This window comes from Chiloscyllium punctatum, chromosome 39 (genome assembly GCF_047496795.1).
Source record: "Chiloscyllium punctatum isolate Juve2018m chromosome 39, sChiPun1.3, whole genome shotgun sequence".
Taxonomy (NCBI): Eukaryota; Metazoa; Chordata; class Chondrichthyes; order Orectolobiformes; family Hemiscylliidae; genus Chiloscyllium; species Chiloscyllium punctatum.
In genome coordinates, this window is record NC_092777.1 from 26,596,131 (window position 1) to 26,608,217 (window position 12,087).

General features: G+C 43.5%; 1 long non-coding RNA gene across 1 annotated transcript in view; it reads right to left on the reverse strand.

The window, feature by feature from the left end:
• Nucleotides 1–773: 773 nt before the first annotated feature.
• The window catches only part of LOC140463889 (uncharacterized), a 143,405-nt gene continuing 132,091 nt past the window's right edge, over nucleotides 774–12,087 (reverse strand). Inside the window, exon 2 of the long non-coding RNA XR_011954802.1 lies at nucleotides 774–3,068. This is a non-coding gene — a long non-coding RNA (uncharacterized lncRNA). The remainder of the gene's footprint in view (nucleotides 3,069–12,087) is intronic.

Below are 12,087 nucleotides of genomic sequence, written 5' to 3' on the forward strand. Positions count from 1 at the left end.
GCCTCTTGTGTGAGAGCAGGTATTCATTCAACACTGTGCAGTATTGTGCGAGCCTGATGCTCACGGCCAGGAGGGTTAGTTTCCAAAACAGTGTTACACCAGTTTGGAGGGTGTATGTCGCCAGATTTTTTTCTTCCCCTGGAGTGGAATTCATGTTGGATTTACTCCAGCACAAACTTAAACATGCAGTGTAGAGGTAGTTTCAACAGCTCTTTAAGAAGGTTGATCCTAACACTACTAAGTGCTCCGAGGTTAGTTATCCACTTGTAGCTCTTCATCTCAAACGTAAAAAACACTTCTTAAAAGTATAGATTATTTTAAAAATGGCATACAGTTTGAAGTTTAAAGTGTTCATCAAGAGAAAATTAATTGGCAATTTGAAAAGCAACACGGTCATATGTTATTGCTACATCCAACAATTACTGGCTTATTGACTAGGGATCAATTAAATCACATCATGTAAAAGTAAATATGCTACTCCATCATTTTTATTGGTACAATGAAATGTTTCCATGGTTTAAATGTCGTGTAATGGATATTTAGCATATGGTGAGCTTGTGTGGCCCAGGTCCATTTGCTCATTGAAAAATGTCCCCTGACCAAGCCAGCACTGTGGCACTTAATGTGATCATGATCAAGATAAACTACCTCTTTTCAAAATGTTTCTCTCTCCCAGTAACTGGGCTTTTTTGCTTTTGTTACAAACCATTTGACTGTATCAGCATTTTATAAAATTGGAGAAGTCAAACAAAGCAATAAAAGAAGCCAAAGGATGCTGTTTAATAGTTCTATTTAATAGCTTGTTTTTTTTTGAAGAAAAGTCTGCAGATGATTGAGGCTCTCTGGCTGAGGTGATTTTATTCAGTGGGGAATTTGGCACCATCGTATGTGAAACAGACTGTGACTTCGAATTGAGACCAGAAGTGTGTGATTCCTGGCACTTAGGCAACAGGAAATGACGGCTGCAAAATTTTCATTCTTTCCTGACGGCAGTGATGGACATTGTCATACTCTAGGGATCCACCGTTTCTAGGACCTCGCCCAGCTAACTGGCAAGGTTGGATGGTAAACATGGCCAGGCTGTTTGAATTGGTGGGGGGAGCATTGGAGCTGATCTAAAGCTTATCCTAGCCCAACGTCTACATGTCTGTCCGTCGGGTGTGAAAGCAATCATTTTGCATTTCAATCTCTCTGCCATTAGAACACTGAAGTCAACGATAGGTCAAATTTCTTATAATTTGGCTAAGTGTCAGTTTCTGTGGAGGGTTTCCATGGTTGCATATTCAGTTCTCTGCTGCTCACATCAACAATTGCCCATCCCAAAGTCACACTGCTCTTTGAGCCCAAACATGAGTTTGCCAGTGCTGGCACCTTTCTGTGTTCATGCCACAGATGCCCAGCTGTGCACCAGCTCAAATGCTGCATACCAGGAATTGTCCTTCAGGGTGGTTCTGTACATTTTGAAAATGCCAGGTTCGAGAGGCCCAATTGGCACACCGCTTTGCCAGCATAGAGCTGGAGATCTGAGAGGAGAGGAGAAGCACCCTCTTTGACTGGGATAGATAGAGACGACCATCAGACCAACCTTGGCAGCCTGACCCGAAGTTGTCACTCAGGGCAGCGGCGGTACTAGGGATCTGCAAAGCCACAAGGAGGTTAATGACTTATTGCACTCAGCAAAGGGAACTGCCAGCCTTTTCTCTCTGCTCCCTCATAACAATTCCAACTTTGCTACTTCACCAAGACTCAGAAACTGCAGCTCTATTACATGTGGCATCTTCCTTTAATCAATCACTCTTTCTTACTCTATCCCCTCCCAGCCCCTGCCCTTCTGACTCACTCACTCACTCACTCACTCACTGGAGGCATGTAACAATCATTCTGCCTGTATCAATGCTCAGAGCTGTGCCAACCACATTCTTCTCCCTCAATTCTTCCTTTTGTTCACATTGCAGGTAATAACAGCAGTCAATAGGGCTGAATGGGCAAAAACAGGTGGCATGACGGCTTACCCCTACCAGGAGAGGATTCTTGAATTTATAGATGAGGACTGAGACCATTCGTGAAGGGACAGCGAGACCACTGAGTCCCAGAGACCTAGTACCATCTGTTGTGCTGTGTTACATTGCTCCTCCATTACCCTCCCTGAAGATTTATTTTCAACACACTCTCTGACTCAAGACTAATCCAAACATTGGAACCTTATCTTGAGGACACCTATCATCTTCATCGAAGAGTGTGGTGCTGGAAAAGCACAGCCAGTCAGGCCATATCCAAGGAGCAGACGAGTCAACGTTTCAGACATGAGCTCTTCATCAGGAATGAAGGAGTAGCCCAAGGGGGCTGAGAGAAAAATGGGAGGAGGGTGGGGCTGGGTGAAAGGTAGCTGGGAATGCGATAGGTAGATGGAGGTGGGGCGAAGGTGATAGGTTAGGGAGGAGAGTGGAGCAGATAAGTAGGAAGGAAGATGGACAGGTAGGACAGATCAAAAGGATGGTGCTGAGTTGGAAGATTGGATCCGGGATAAGGTGGAGGGGGGAGGGGAAATGGGGAAACTGGTGAAATCCACATTGATCCTGTGTGGTTGGAGAGTCCCAAGGCAGAAGATGAGATGTTCTTCCTCCAGGCATCGGGTAGCTAGAGTTTGGCAGTGGAGGAGGCCTAGGATTTGGTGGAGTGGGAGGGAGTTAAAGTGTTTTTCTAGCACCACACTCTTCAACTCTGATCTCTAGCATCTGCAGCCCTCACTTTCTCCTAGTTGGTTGAGACCAAACATCTGCTTCATGATGGCCCTAGTATAAAAATAGGCTGCATTGTGAGCATGCTCAGACTCAGATGAGCTGCTCATAATGGAGTCATTGGGCATGTTTGAAGGGGAAGACTATCAGAACATTCTTCATAGCTGAGTATTCACATGGTGGCTTGTCAGCAGATGCTGGAGGTTGCTGCTGGTCATGGGCTTGCTGATGTCTTTGTTATTCTTCCATTTCTGTGGGGCCTTGTTGAACTGCAGCCATGGCGATTAATGCTTCTTTGGCTCGATCATTGGTGAGAGCTCTGTTGACTGTCTGAGGGGAATATGAGAAACAAAACAGCCTTATTAATGTGACCAGGCAATAGTAAACAGCACATACAAATGAGAATTTACTGTAGTTCTCAATATACTGGAACATGAAAGCCTCCACCAAAGGATGCCTCAATATGGGCCTGCACTATACAAGTCCTTATTCAGATACATGAAGTGTGGGTCCAGCAAGACTACTGAAACTATCTCCCCATCACTCGCGAAAGGCAGCATTGCATAGAAAAGCATTGTGTGACATACAGTTCAATGTGAGAGGAAAGCAGCTCTGTCCCTTGTGTAGCCTAGGAGACTTTAGAATTCAAATTTCACCATCAATTATGCTGGGATTTGTATTATGATTTTGGAATATTGATCTGGGTCTCTTAAATAGTAATCTCATTTCATTTTCTCTGTACCACCCCTTGGTGACTCTTTATAGGCGACCTGTAGTCACATTTAATTCGCAGAGGTTACTGGGATTAATTTGGAATTCTGAGTGACATGGTCAAAATTGCTTGTGAGAGGATTTCTAATCTATATTATTTCAGATTTCGAGAATCTGCAGTAATTTGCCTTTACTCCACTCCATATGTTAGTCAATGTGTGACGTTTACAAACAGACCTTTGTTATGGCAGACATCTTGAATCTGAGCACTTGATTAACACAATTGTCCCTTGCAGGGCTGCACATTGTCCACAATGGAGCTCACTCCCAAAGACTGAATAAAACAAATTCACTTCATCTACTCTGCATGTGCTGTAAGTCATTGTTCATGTTTACGGTGTGGTTGAGAATTCAATGAAGATCAAACACTTTGCAGGTTGTTCTCAAAAGAAAGTTACAGGCTCTGCCTGTTATTCCAAGTATCCCTCCCAAACCTCATGTTCATCAATGGTCATCAGGTTTGAGTATCCACACATTCCCACTCAACCTTTTTATTTCCGAATTCATCTCCCTACTTTGCCTCTTGAGACTCAGGCATACTACATAGTCATACCCAACATTATGATATACGGTTCCTCCCACACCATTGAAGTCAGGCTGATAGTGGCTGTCAGTAACCACCCGCTTCCTGAAGTTCCCCGTGCCCTCCCACGCTATATTGTCTCCAGCCCTTTACCTCACATCACAGTGATTGTCCCCTCTACACCTTAACATGCTGGATCGAATCCCACACTTGACTTCCCCAATTTCTCCAAAACAACACTTCCTCCAGATAACACCCCACGTTGATGTTTAGTGAAAAAAAACCTCCCAGGACTGACTGTGATCCACCCCGACTAATGTGTGAGGACAGCTCAAAGTGTGGATGGCCCAGACCCTTGGGAGATCTCATTGCAGTTTTCTGACTTTAGCACACGGATTACTGGTAATTATTTGATTTGTTACCCATGCCACGTGGTAGTGAGGCAAAGGAATAGGGAAAAATGTCAACTGAACACGTGGCTGCATGGATGATACAGGAGGGAGGGTTTCAGCTACTTGGATAATTGGGGCTCATTCTGGGGAAGGTAGGACCTGTACAAACAGGATGGTCTTCACTTGAACCAGAGGGGTACTAATATCCTGGGTGGGAAATTTACTGGTGCTATTCGGATGGGTTTAAACTAACTCAGCAGGGGGATGGGAACCAGAGGTATAATTGCAGGGCACAGGAGGATGAGATTAGGAAGGACAGGGACAGGATTTCAATGTCACGCGAATGTGCTGGCAGACAGCGAAGTGGTTTGAAGTGTGTTTACTTCAACGCTAGAAGTATCTGAAATAAGGTAAGTGAGCTTGCAGCATGGATAAGTACCTGGGACTTTGATGCTGTGGCCATTTCGGAGACATGGATAGAGCAGGGTGAGGAATGGATGTTGCAGGCTCCAGGGTTTAGATCTTTCATTAAAAACAGGCAAGGCGGGGCAACGGCAATTATAATGCGATTAGGCAAGAATTAGGATGCATAGAATGGGGCGGCAAAATGCAGGGGATGCAGACAATGGAAATGTGGATCTGGTTTAAGGAACAGATATTGTGTGTCCTTGATAGGCCATCAGGTTTGAGTATCCACACATTCCCACTCAACCTTTTTATTTCCGAATTCATCTCCCTACTTTGCCTCTTGAGACTCAGGCATACTACATAGTCATACCCAACATTATGATATACGGTTCCTCCCACACCATTGAAGTCAGGCTGATAGTGGCTGTCAGTAACCACCTGCTTCCTGAAGTATCCCGTGCCCTCCCACGTTATATTGTGGGCGGAAATGATAAGGTAAGGGAACCTTGGTTTACAACAGAAATTGCATCTCTTGTTACAAAGAAGAAGGAGGCTTTTGTGTTGATGAGGCAAGATGGTTCAGATGAGGCGATGGAGAGTTACAGATCAGCTAGGAAGGATTTACAGAGAGAGTTAAGAAGAACAAAGAGAGAACACGAGCAGTCTTTAGCAAATAGAATAAAGGAGAACCCTAAAGCTTTCTATACATATGTGAGGAATAAAAGGATGACTAGGGTAGGAATAAGGCCAGTCAAAGACAGAAGTGGAAAGTTGAGTGTGGACTCTGTTGGGATCAGAGATGTGCGAAATGAACAGTTCTTGTCAGTTTTCACTCAGAAAAAGGAAAATATTGTAGAGGAGAAGAATGAGGTACGAGATACTAGACTAGAAAGGATCGAAGTTAGTTATGAACAGGTGTTATCAATTCTAGAAGGAATGAAAGTAGACAAGTCCCTTGGGCCGGATGGGATTTATCTGAGGATTCTATGGGAAGCTAGGTAGGAGATAGCAGAGCCTTTGGCTTTGATCTTTGAGTTGTCATTGTCTGCAGGTTTAGTACCAGAGGACTGGAGGATTGCAAATGTTGTGCCCTTGTTCAAGAAGGGCAGTAGAGATGATCCAGGTAATTATAGACCAATGAGCCTTACTTCTGTTGTATGAAAAGTTTTGGAAAGGATTAAAGAGATATGATTTATAATCATCTAGCAAGCAACAATTTGATTTTACATAGTCTACATGGTTTCGTCAAAGGCAGTTTGAGTCTCACAAACCTCATTGAGTTTTTTGAGAAGGTGACCAAGCATGTAGATGAGGGTAGGGCAATTGACGTGGTGTACATTGTCTTGAGTAAAGCCTTTGATAAGGTTCCACATGGTAGGCTGTTGGAAAAAATGCAGAGACATGGAATTGAGGATGATTTAGCAGTTTGGATTAGAAACTGGCTTTCTGAAAGAAGGCAGCGGTGGTGGTTGATGGAAAATATTTAGCCTGGAGTCCGGTTACTAGTGGTGTGCCACAAGGATCTGTTTTGGGACCACTGCTGTTTGCCATTTTTATAAATGACTTAGATGCAGGCATAGGTGGATGGATCAGTAAATTTGCAGATGACACTAAAGTCGGTGGAGTAGTGAACAGTTTGGAAGAATGTTACAGGTTGCAGGGGGACTTGGATAAACTGCAGAATTGGGCTGAGAGGTGGCAAATGGAGTTCAATGCAGCTAAATGTGAGGTGATGCACTTTGGGAAGAATGACAGAAAGGCAGAGTACTGGGTCAATGGGAAGATTCTTGATAGTGTGGATGTGCAGAGGGATCTTGAAGTCCATGTACATAGATCCCTGAATGTTGCCACCCAGGTGGACAGTGCTGTTAAGAAGGCATACAGTGTGTTAGGTTTCATTGGTAGAGGGATTGAGACCGGAGCCACAATATCATGCTGCAACTATACAAAACACTAGTGCGGCCACACTTGGAATATTGTGTACAGTTCTGGTTGCCATATTTCAGGAAGGATGTGGAAGCATTGGTAAAGGTGCAGAGGAGATTTACCAGGATGTTGCCTGGTCTAGAGGAAGGTCTTATGAGGAAAGACTGAGAGACTTAGGTCTGTTCTCATTGGATAGAAGAAAGGTAAAGAGGTGAAAGTCTTTTTCCTGGGATGATGATGTCAGCTTGTATAAGGGGACATACCTACAAATTGAGGGGTGATAGATTTAAGACAGATGTCAGAGGCAGGTTCTTTACTCAGGGTGTGGTAAGGGCGTGGAATGCTCTATCTGCCAATGTAGTCAACTCAGCCACATTAGGGAGATTTAAACAATCCTTGGATAAGCAAATGGATAATGATGGGATAGTGTAGGGGGAACGAGCTGAGAATAGTTCACAGGTTGGCGCAACATCGAGGGCCAAAGGGCCTGTTCTGTGCTGTATTGTTCTATATTCTATGTTCTAGTTGGATTTGACCAGCAGGATGACCATGTCCTTCGACCTTGCAAGGACGTGGGTCCCCGGACTCTGATTGCACTTAATGACAAACTGACTATATTCAAATTTCTGGACTGAGATTGGATGATTCCCTTGACTGAGTGTGGCCATACCTCTGTTTGACAATAAGGAGACTCCCCGAAGACCTTCAGTCCAGTGAAGCTGGCACATGCTAGAGGTGTCTGTTTAGGTAGTATGGGCCTATACAGCAACATGTCCCTCCAATAGCTGTTCTGTGCTGGCAAATATAACAAGCCGCATAGCTTTCTGCCTGAGCTAGAAGGCAAAACAGAACCAATGTGAGTCTGTATGTTCTGAATGAGACAGCAATGCAGTAAAAAAAGAGTTATGCTATGAATACCCAAGTAGGTACAAAATGAGCAACGTGAACAAAGTTAACAAAAAGCCCAGAGATACACTCTGTTCCGATGAGTGTGATGGAAGCCTATCTCTGTGTGTGAACTGACTGGCAGTAGCGTTGCAAAATAAAGCATTGAGCTCTGAAGTGCTGTATTCAGGTGGTGAACTCTTCTCCAGTTCATTCAGGATGTGCCACAATAGTGTGGTGAGGCTAGCACTTCAGCAATGCTGACCTTCTGTGAATGACAGGTGCAGATGGTCATTGCCCATGGAGACGGTGGGGCTGTTAGCCAAGCCCAGAGAAGACTTGGGAAGCTGCAGATGCCCCAGTAACCGTTCTGACTTCACATCGCCATCTAATTTCTTTCTACAGCACATGAATGAGGTGAGATTAGGTAATAATAAGATACTAATTCTTGCAAATAGGCACCTCGCCACTTAGTAGCAAGATTGTCATCTAGTCATTGAAACCTTGAGTGGAAAATAACACTTTTCTTCACCAGGTCAAGATTCTTATTTATTTGTTCTCACTGTATTCTTGCAACTTTCTTGCTATTGCCGATGTTGTTCAGATGCTGGTTCAGAGCTTAAAAATGTGTTGCTGGAAAAGCGCAGCAGGTCAGGCAGCATCAAAGGAACAGGAAAATCGACGTTTCGGACATTCCTGAAGAAGGGCTTATGCCGAAACGTCGATTCTCCTGTTCCTTTGATGCTGCCTGACCTGCTGCGCTTTTCCAGCAACACATTTTTAAGCTCTCATCTCCAGCATCTGCAGTCCTCACTTTCTCCCAGGTGCTGGTTCAGGTCCATACTGGTGCCCTGATTGAGCTCAGTTAACAGGACTCTGTCGTATATACAGAGTGTATCCAGCATCTGCAGTCCTCACTTTTGCCTAGTATATACAGAGTAGATTGTTTTGTGCAGAGCAGCAGTGGGTGTACAACATTTGGCCTTTTCTCTCTTTGAAATGGTGGGAGGTGGGGGATTGGGGCGCAGCAAGGAGGGAACTCAGTCTGTGTTCATAAAATGGAACCATATTGACCATTTTTTCTGAGGATGGATGTTTGGAAGTTAGGTGAAGATGGAGATGGTGCTTCATTATCATATACCCCTATTCCCCAGCACTGAAATGGAATTTGACAGCATGGAAGAAGGCCTTTGGCCCATCATGCTTATGCCAGCACTTTGAAAATTATCCATTTAGACCTAATCCCGTGCTCCTTCCCTCTGAACCTGCATTTCTTTTCTTTTCACGTACACATCCAACTCCATTTTGAAAGTTAATATTTAATCTGTTACTATTAGACTTCTGAGGAGTCTATTCAGGTGATAACTTGCTACATTTAAAACATGGGAACACCATCACTTACAAGTTTCCCTCCAAGCCACTCATCACCCTGACTTGGAAATATATCACTGTTCCTTCACTGCCACTTGTGTCAAAATCCTGGAACTCCCTCCACACTTATGGGTCTACTTACATCAAATAGACAGCAGCAATTTATGAAAGCAGCTCACCACCAGCTACTCAAGGGCAGGAGGAATGGGCAAAATACTGGCCCAGCTAGTGACTCCCGCATTCAGGATGGAGGCTAACTGATGTATTGAATACAGTAGGATTGTTGATGGTGTTGGGACTGGGGCAGGGTAGTGCATTGATGCTGGGGGTTACCAGATGGGAGATGCTGGGGTCAGTGGGTAAGTGGGTGGTCAATGGATTGGGTCCTGGAGGATATTGCGAAGAGGTGGGCTTATAGGGGTCCTGAAAGTGTAAAGAATTAGTGGAGGTTTAGTTAAGGGGATGCATGATAAGTTGGGGAGGTCAGCTCAATGGCTATCTCAGAGTCACACGAGGCTTTTAATCATCTATTAATTTAATGATTCCAGAACCCTCCAAATTTTCCAATGTGAAGGGGTTTTGCAGCAAGTTCCAGACAACACCCTTGGACTCTGCTGTGTCTAGGATACTGCAGGGTCCCAAAGTGCAAATCTAGTCTGTGCGCTCCAATCTGACCATCAGGATACCTGGACCATTAAGGTCAATTACACTGCTGATAACATTGTTGATGTGAAATACCAGCCTCAGTGTGATGGAATGCATCATGATGACCATTTGTCACTCCATTCACCCGGAGTGTATTATTTAAACAGAGAATATTGAGAAGCTTTTTATTGCAATGTAACAAGCTGGAGTAAAATCAGGCCCAGAAGCCTGAATAGTTGCATTTGTATCATAATCCTTTTGAAAAAGAAAGTGACAGTCCGTAAATTCAACCCATTCAAAATGAAGTTTTTTTAAAATGATTTAAACTGAGTGGCTGTAAAATTTAAATAATTAACCGACACTCAGTTTTGCTTTGTGTTAGTTGTAGTTAGTTTGCTTTGCTGGTGCAATGCAGCTGGTTTTAGTTTTTCTCCCACGCTGACAGAGATCAGACTGGCAGCCCATTTTTGGACAGAGGGGAAATCCGGCTCCCAGACAGCTGCATCCTATCACCATAAGAACAGATTCACTCTCAGTAGCCTTCTCTGTTAACCCTACTTAGCCTCCTCTGTCGGAGCCGAGTGAAGCCAGAAGGAGGGAAATGGTATGAAGTGATAATGATCGAACATCTGCTGTCACTATGCTACACATCACTCTGCGTCTTCTTCGAAATCTGAATGAATGCAGGGCCGGTGATACTGCGGTGTACTCTACCACCCATACCTACTATCAACACACCAGATCTGGAGGGACAGGCTTGATGCTGAGAACAAGCTTTTGAAGAGGTTTACATAAACTGGAAAAGCTGTGCTAAATTCCATGATCCTCAGAGCTGTCATTTAACTGAACGAGAGTGAGTGAAAATAGTTTGCGATATACCACACACAGAAACTTCTCAACACACAGCATCAGATTGTTGTCTAAATTCACATCCAATTATCAAGTGGTTGAGTAAAATTTAACAAGATTGCAAATATTTTGTTCAGAGTTTAATGAACAAGAAACCTCGCTTCATAGAAAAATCGCTTAATAGAAATAATGGGGCCGATGGGAAAAGTGGGGATGGGGCAGCCTAGCAAGAAATATTACTCACACTCACTCAAACATCACCCAAATGTCTCACACAAAGTATAACACAGTTGAATGAAGGATTAAATCATACTTATCAATGAAACAAAAGCAGAGTTAATAGTACATTCTAAAAATATTATTAATGTAGGGACAGAGGTTCGTCACGGTGCATAAGTTGGACTTCCTCATTCCTGTTAAATGAGCTATATCACATATTCTCTCCTTACACTCAAAACGCTTTATATTAGCTAGCTTCTCTTCCAGTGTTATCACCTTTCTTTTGCATTCACCACCTGCAACTTTATCACCAGGACGCTTCTTGCTAACATTCTTGTCACTATGCCCCTCCATTTTTTTCAAAAAGGAGGATAATCTAGGAGTAGAGTACCTTTCACAGGAAGCAACCCAATGCATCTCTCTCAGAAAGCTGTTCTGTGTACAGTAATTCTCACAGAGAGATGCTCTGTCAGCAGCTGACTTTGGCACATGCGCAGAACGAAGCACATGATACAATCTACACTGGAATCATGCTATTGCGGACAGAAGTAAACAATCTCGGAAAATCTCATTCCTTAATTCCTCAGAAACGTTATGAGCAAGCATGTTATCTGAGTGCCAACAGTATAACATTTTTATCATAATAAAACATTCAAGGTGTTTTACAGGAGCATAATGAAGCTATGATACTGGGTCACGTGTAGAGATATTAGGTCAGGTGATTAAATCCTTTGTCAAAGAGAATTTTAGAGAAGTGTTGTAAAGGTGGAAAATGTGGTAAGGATCCAGACAAACTCAGGGAGGGACCTGCACGGCTTAGGATCCAGGCGGCTAAAGGTATAGCCATCAATGGTGCAGTGATTAAAAGTGTGGTGTTCAAGAGACTATAATTAAAGGAGCACAGATGTTTCTGACAGTTGCAGATTGCAGAGGATTACAGAGATAGCGAGGAGTGAGACAATGAAGGAATTTTGAAATAGTTGTTAGGAAGGACTATAGGATCATTGTGTTTATAAATAGAGGCAGAGTGTGTAAAAGCAAGAAAGTGATGCTACACCTGTAACAAATCATTGGCCAGAGCCACATTTGGACTATTGTATTTATTTCTGAGCACTTCACTTAAGGAAGGACTTTTTAAAAATTCATACATAGAGTGTAGCTGTCCCTTGCTAGTAGCATTTATTGCTCATCCCTAATTGCCCAGAGGGCAGTCAACCACATTGCTGTGGGTCTGGAGTTGCATGTAGGCCAGACCAGGTAAGGATGGCAATTTCCTTCCCTGGAGAGAGTTAAAGTCCTGGAGAGAGTTCAAAGGAGATTTACTTGAAGGATCCCAGGATCACATACAAGGAAAGATGAG